This window comes from Oryctolagus cuniculus, chromosome 17 (assembly GCF_964237555.1).
Source record: "Oryctolagus cuniculus chromosome 17, mOryCun1.1, whole genome shotgun sequence".
Taxonomy (NCBI): domain Eukaryota; kingdom Metazoa; phylum Chordata; class Mammalia; order Lagomorpha; family Leporidae; genus Oryctolagus; species Oryctolagus cuniculus.
Window position 1 is genome coordinate 43,652,270 of NC_091448.1, and position 8,095 is coordinate 43,660,364.

Here is an 8,095-nt window from a genome sequence, read left to right on the forward strand (position 1 = left end):
TTCTGGGAAGCTGAATTGGAAGCAGAATAGCTGGGACTCCAACCAACACTTTGATATGTGATGCCAGCATTGCAAGAAGCAGCTTAATCTGCTGTGTCACATCACCAGCCTCAACTTTTCACTTCGTAAAGAATTATATGATGAACATTCATCTTCATAACTATATTTTATTATGACATGGCATTTTGGGAGTCAAGGGGTTATTTGAATGTTCTTAAGACATATTGACAAACCACTCTCCAAAATGACTACAGAATTTATACTCCTGGGAGCAATATTCATGTATAACCCACTTCCTTGTGAAATAATCAACAGTAGCTTTTAGCATTATTTTTAATTTGGCCAATCTGACATGGCAAAAAATGGAATCCAGTGTCACTTAAATTTGCATTTCTTTGATTATTTCTATGATTGAATTTTTGGGTGGAATTTTATTGGCTATTTAAATACCTTTGTATTCTTGAGGCATTTTTTTCTATTTGGATATTGTTGGCTTTTTTTGGAAATTTTCTTCAAAAATTAAGGCTAGTAATGCCTTGTCACATAGTTACAAATATTTTTAGTGTAAATTTGTCTTTTGACTTTTATCATATATTCTTTCAAATTTATGCATTAAAGTTAGAAAATTTTTGCCTTTTTGTACTATGTTTAGAAATGTCTTCCCTACCCCAAATATTTTCTTTTAGTGGTAATTCTTCTGTGGTTTGAGTGCTTAGTACTTGGGATATTGTTAAGAATAAAGTTAAGGTACAAAAGTTTTAGTTAGCAGTTAGCTTTTTTTTTTTTTTTTAATATGTATTTATTTATTTGAAAGGCAGAGTTACAGAGAGGCAGAGGCAGAGAGAGAGAGAGGTCTTCCATCCACTGGTTCACTCCCCAAATGGCTCCAATGAGCAGGGCTGGGCTGATCCAAAGCCAGGAGCCAGGAGCTTCTTCCAGGTTTCCCACATGGGTGCAGGGGCCCAAGCACTTATGCCATCTTCCATTGCTTTCCCAGGCCATAGCAGAGAGCTGGATCAGAAGTGGAGCAGCTGGGACTCATCTGGTGCCTGTATGGGATGCTGGCACTGCAGGCGGCGGTTTTACCCTCTGTGCCATAGCACCAGCCCCAATGCAGAGTACTTTTATAAGCTTAGAGAAAGGTGTACTGGAATTACTGGATATATTCATTGCCATGAGGAGTGGTGTGTGTGTGTGTGTGTGTGTGCGCGCACACATGCGCATATAGAGATTGAAAGAGACATACAGAGATATTTTTCTATTTGGCCATTTACCCATTTATTTTTAAAAAAAGATTTATTTATTTGATAGAGTTACAGAAGGGGAGGGAGAGGGAGAGAGAAAGAAAAAGAGAGATCTTCCTTTTGCTGGTTCACTCCCCAGATGGCAAGCCAGGAGCCTGGAACACCATCTGGGACTTCTAAGTGGGTAACAAGGGCCCAAGCACTTCCTTAATGTGCGGCTTTCCCAGGCACATTAGCAGGGAGCCGGATCCTAAGTGGGGCAGCTGGGACTCGCAGGACTCCAGTGACAGCTTTTCACAGGTGGTGGCTTACCCTGCTGCTCTACCACGCCTGTCCTCATTTGGCCATTCAGAAATATTTTACCAGGGTCATTCATTCATTTGCATGCCAGGCAGTGTTTTGTTCTGCAAATACAGATGCTCAAGAAACCATCAGTATGGGACAGAGACAAATCAAACAGTGACTCTGGCGCCGAATGATCCGGGAGCACCTAGTAGAACCATCCCAAAGAGGAAGGGGCGGGGAGAGCTGAGTGTTGAAAGTGTGTGAAAGTGTGTGAAAAAGCACAGCCCACTCAACATGGCTGGGGCGGGGCCGAGGGCGGGGCGGAGCCAGAAGACACCGATCCCTCAAACCGCCGCAGGACGCTCGAACAGGGCAGCTTCCCCGCGAGCTCCGCTGCTGAGCCTGCTTCTCCCTGAAGCTTCCCAGTGCCCTCTGTTCCACGCGGGCTGGGTCAGTCCCGATTACGGAGGAAGCAGCCTCTGATAGTTTCTGATGTTTCTTGCTGATTTGTCGTTAATTTCCACTCCTGTTTCTTGCAGGCAGTTTCTAAATACATTGACTCCCCAGGCATTTCTCTAGAGACAGAGTGAACACACCAAGAACCCCGCCCTTCTGGGGTTTAAAGTTTTTGTAGAGGGAGACAGATAATTATGAAAAATAAGCAAGGAAATAAGCAGCTTGCTAGATGGCTTGAAAGGACGTTTTGGAGAAAAATAAATCGTAGACAGATAAGTAGGTCCCTCGTGGTGCTTGCTATGTTGGATTGCCTGTGCTTCCACCTCCCCTAGTAGACTGAGAGCTTTTTGAGGGCATAGATTTGGTTTTATTAATCCCTATAGTCTACTGGTCCAGTGTCAGGAAGAGAAAATGTGTTTAATAAAAGTGGAGGAGGAGTAGAGGTTAAATGGAGTGAGGCGGTCTTGTCCTATAACCCAGTCACCGTCACAGATTAAAAGTATGACCGTTCTCTGTGCTGGTTTCCTCATCTTAAAAATGACAGCCACATGGCAGATGTCCTAAATAGCACTCTGGCCTCAGAATCAGCCCTAAAGGCATTCGGAGCTGGCTGAAAAGCTCATGAGAGTATTTCAGGCATGGAAAGCCAAGACACTCTGGCAAAAGATCTCTGCGAGTGAGATCCCAGTGGAAAGAACAGGTCTTCAAAGAAGGAGGTACCTTTCTCTGAAGGGAGGAGAGAACCTCCACTTTGACTATGACCTTGTCTAAACAAGATAAGAGTCGGAGAACTCAAGGGGCTTCCATAGCCTTGGAAACTCATGACTGGAGCATAGGGAGATTACTGATGCCATAGACAGGAGTGTCAATTGGTAAAGTCAACAACAGGAGTCACTGTGCACTTACTCCTCATGTAGGATCTCTATCCTTAATGTGCTGTACATTGAGATTTAATGCTATAACGAGTACTCAAACAATATATTTCACTTTGTGTTTCTATGGGGGTGCAAACTGTTGAAATCCTTACTTAATGCATACTAAACTGATCCTCTGTAAAAAAAAAAAAAAAAAAAAAAAAAAAAAAAAAAAAGAAAGAAATTATCAACTCCCAACTTGACTCTCACTGGGATTAAACATGACAATAGGTCTGCTCTGATTTCATCATCATTTAAAAAAAATCATCTATTATTTTTCACTTTATGTTTCTGTGTGGGAGCAAACTGTTAAAATCCATACTTGATGTATACTAAGCTGATCTTCTGTATATTAAGATAATCGAAAATGAATCTTGATGTGAATGGAAGGGGAGAGGGAGTGGGAAAGGGGAGGGTTGTGGGTGGGAGGGACGGTATGGGGGGGAAGCCATTGTAATCCATAAGTCGTACTTTGGAAATTTATATGCATTAAATAAAAGTTTAAAAAAAAATGACAGCCACAGCACCTGACTTCTAGGGTTGCTGGGAGGATTAAATGAGGCAATATGTGAAGGCATTCAAAAATCCCCCTCAATGATAACTATTACATTAAATAGCCAACTCTTTTAACGACATGGACCTTAGAGCAATGAGAATAGGCGTTGTCGGTTGAAAATGTTCTTCATGCTAGGTCTTCAGACAATCGTCTGTTGAATTTGCACTAGCACATCATGCAGCCCAAATCCGGTCCGAGACAGTCACACAGAACGTGGAGAGCTGAGTGTCTGACACAACCCCTGACTGTCCTTTTGTGACCCTCAGACCCTATTCTGCAACTAACATCTGGTCAAAACTGAGCTTCTCTGCCTCGATAGGAGATTTGGGAACATGACATTAAAAATAGGATTGTCCAGATGTGTTTGCTCTGACAGCATTTCGCCTACAGGCTATGTATGTTTCAGTCCTGGGTTCTTAGTGGGGATTGCCTGGAGCGAAGGCATGTGTCTAGAAGCTTCTCAAACTGTCAACAAAGTAAGAGACTCATTTCTTAAATCTGCAAAACACTCTCCTATCCATTATCATTGGATCTGCAAGCAAATGCCCCAGAGACCCGGAGATGCAAGGCGGGGCAGCCTTTTCTGCTCAGTGGCTGTGAAAACGGAGCCTTATGAAGTCAAGCTTCAGCCACGTTGCTGAGCTTCTCGCTCATGGGTCAGCCTCAGGCTTCCCACAAACCCTGGGTTCTCCTAGAACACCCAGCAAGTTGATGTGGGCTTTCTGTCTTCAAACTTATCCATCGCTGTATTCCTTCAACTTGTCCAAAACTTGCCCACATTCAGAGCCATAAAATTCATAACAATGATTTTTTTTTCTGGTCAGGTGATGCTGGTCTCAACCCGCCAGAGCAGCACACGCCCGCCACACTCAGAGCCCTGCAGTTCTCTGTCACGGGAGCCAACACTGCCTGGTTGTAGGACGGAGGCTGGGATTCTGAAGTGACTCCAAACAGGTGGATGGCACCCTAAGAAATAATGGCTGTAGAGGATCAGTTAATATGGCACAGGTTTGGGCACACCCCTCTGGGAGTTACAAAGGGACTTCAAAAAATTCATGAAAAAATTAAATTAAAAGAGAAGTTTTATTAATTAATAATTCTTATTAATTAAGTTTAATATCTATATACTTTTATTATATAAAATTAAAAGCTCAGTTATTGTGACAAAAATTATATGCATGTACAGTTTTTCATAAAATGCATTTTCAGGCTGGCGCCACAGCTCACTTGGCTAATCCTCCGCCTGTTGTGCCAGCACCCCAGGTTCTAGACCTGGTTGGGCACCGGATTCTGTCCTGGTTGCTCCTCTTCAGGTCCAGCTCTGTGCTGTGGCCCGGGAAGGCAATGGAGGATGGCCCAAGTGCTTGGGCCCTGCGCCCATGTGGGAGACCAGGGGGAGGCACCTGGCTCCTGGCTGCAGATCGGTGCAGCATGCCGGCTGTAGCAGCCATTTGGGGAGTAAACCAATGGAAGGAAGACCTTTCTCTCTGTCTCTCTCACTGTCTAACTCTGCCTGTCAAAAAAATAAAATAAAATGCATTTTCAATGAACTTTCTTAGTAACCTCATACACTCTGCCAATAACTTTAAAAATTGGTAATGTATGGTAGTATGAAGATAAATTTGCTAATTTATACTAAGTAAGGGAATGAATAATCATCATTATAAAACAACAGTATAGGGACATTTTCATACCAAAAAGGTAGCAGAAATCAAATTTCAGAATCAGGGATGGTATGTTTAGCTTTTTTTTTTTTTAAAGATGTATTTATTTATTTGAAAGACAGAGTTACAGAGAGGCAGAGGCAGAGAGAGAGAGAGAGAGAGAGAGAATCTTCTATCTGATGGTTCACTCCCCAGAAAGCTGCAACAGCCAGAGCTGCACTAATCTGAAGGCAGGAGCCAGAAGCTTCTTCCAGGCCTCCCACGTGGGTGCAGGGTCTCAGTGACTTGGGCCATCTTCCACTACTTTCCCAGGCCATAGCAGAGAGCTGGATCAGAAGTGGAGCAGCCAGGACTTGAACTGGTGACCATATGGGATGCCGGCACTTCAGGCCGCTGCTTTACCCGCTACACCTCAGACCCACGTTTAGCTTTATAAAGAACGCACAAGTCATCCTTATTTCTCTTGTTCTAATGAGGTCTGCGTAAAATCCTTCGTCAGACACTTGCTCTGGGGCTGGCATTTGGGATCACTGCTGTGGGAGTTATGACACCATTTTTTACACTCTCTGGCCTCGTATTTTTGACCCCTGCAGTGTTCAGAGCCAGAGACTTCCAGGCCTAAGAAGACACATGTATGGACTAACAATAAAGATTCTCTCAACATGAGAATTGGAGCCAAGACTTGTGAATCACTCTTTCTGGATGTACTATTAAAAGCAGTGAACGTGATATCATTAGCAGCAGTGGACTTGTTTTTGTAGGGGTTGGGACAACATGTTAATCCCAGGAAGGCTTAGCCTGGGAATCATTATGACATTTATAGTCAGCAGAGGGAAGTACCTGATTCTATGTCACAAATTACTGCACCAATGAAGAAGCTGTCATTCTGAGATGATACCTTGATCTTCACATGGGAATTATATCCATTTTTTAAGAAAGTCTATCATGAGGTAGATGTCTGGCCTAGTAGTGAAGACACCTGTTAAGATGCCCACATCTTGCATCAAAGTGGCAGAGCTCAAAATCCGGCTCCAGCGCCAGACCCCACCATCTTCTAATGCAGATGCGATGGTTCAAGTGATTGGGTCCCTGCCACCCACATGGCAGAACTGGATTGAGTTCACAATTCCTACCTTTGGCCTGGCACAGTCTTAGCTGTGTGGGCATTGGTGACTAACTGAAAGATGAGCTCGCTCTCTCTTTCTCCCCCTCTAAAATAATTTTTTAAGAATAAATAAATAAATTTAAAACCAAATAAAACACTGTATGGTGAACATTTGGGTAGATGTCATAAATATCATTATAAAGCCAAAAGCATACAAGAGTACTGCAAAATGTTCATGAAAAGTATGTTTAAATAACCTTATATTCCTAAGATAAGGCAAGGAACGGAGAGGGGTAATAATAGTTTTTGAGTGTCCACCATGTGTCAGACACATGCAAGCAAACCCAATACCATATATAATAACCTTAAAAAATAAAGCAGTAATTCTTATTTTATGAGGGAAGAAATTGAGGTAGAAGATAGAGAACTTGAACAATGTCACATATATGGAAAGTGGCAGAGTTTAAGTTTATTTGACTGCAAAACCTGTTCTCTATGTAATATCTTTGGAGAAAATAGAACCAAGTCCTATAGTCCCACATCCCATAAGAGCGCCAGTTTGAGTCCTGGCTGCTCCACTTCCAATCCAGCTTCCTGCTGAAGTGCTGGGAAAGCAATGGAAGATGGCCCAAAGCCTTGGGCCACTTCACCAACATGGAAGACCTGGAAGAAACTCCTGGCTCCTGGCTTTGGCCTGGCCCAGCTCTGGCTATTGCAGTCATTTGGGGAGTGAACCAGCAAATGGAAGACCTCTCTCTCTCTCACTCTCTCTGTCTCTACCTCTCTCTCTCTCTGTAACTCTTTCAAATAAATAAAGAAGTCTTAAAAAAAAGAAAAAGGACCTGGAGTCCCAACATCTTTTAACAGTGAAATGTGAATGATTGGAAATGTGAAATATTTTCAGGTTAAAACAAGAGGGAACCTTCTTGAATTTAGTAAAGATCGTCTGTGAAAAACTTAGCAAACAGATCACACTTCATACTGAAAGACTGATAGAGGACTCTTCTTTAAGACTGAAGTCAAGACAAGGAAGTTTTGCTTTGATCACTTCTATCCAGCGGTTCATTGAAGATTCTAGCCAGTGTAATAAGTCAAGAAAAACAAGCAAAAGCTCTAAATATTAGAAAGGAAAAGTGAAATATTTTATTTTCAGATAAATAAGATTCGAGCATCGTTAAAATTCAAGAAAAAAATTACTAGAAATAATGAAGTTAGCACAGTGCAAAACACAAGGTCAGTGTCTTTAAAAATCAAATGTATTACTGTGCATCATCAACAAATCATTGAAATGTGAAATTTTAAAACCAGTATCAAGGATGGACACTCAGTAATTAAGACACTGGTTAGTATGCCTGTGTCCCATACGGGGTGCCTGGGTTTGATGCCCACCTCTGTCTCCTGACTCCAGCTTCCTGCTAATGCAGACTTCGGGATGTTACAATGGTGGTTCAAGAAATTGGGCTCCTGCCACCCACGTGGGATACCTGGATTAAGTTTGTGGCTCCTGTCTTCAGCCCCAGATACAGGCATTTGGGGAGTGAACCAGTATTTGGGAAGTCTTTCTCCCTCCTCCCCTTTCCATTTATCTTTATCTGTGTTTCTCTGCCTCTCAGAAAAAATATAAGCACACACAGACAAATATGTAAGCAGAAAATCCTATGACCTTGGAGTAGGCAAACATTTCATAAGATACAAAAGCACCAACCATAATAGGAATAATTGATAAATTGCATTTTTTTTTCAAAATTGAGAACTACTGCTCTTTTTACTTTTAAGATTTATTTATTTATTTATTTATTTTTATTTTTTGACAGGCAGAGAGGACAGTGAGAGAGACAGAGAGAAAGGTCTTCCTTTGCCGTTGGTTCACC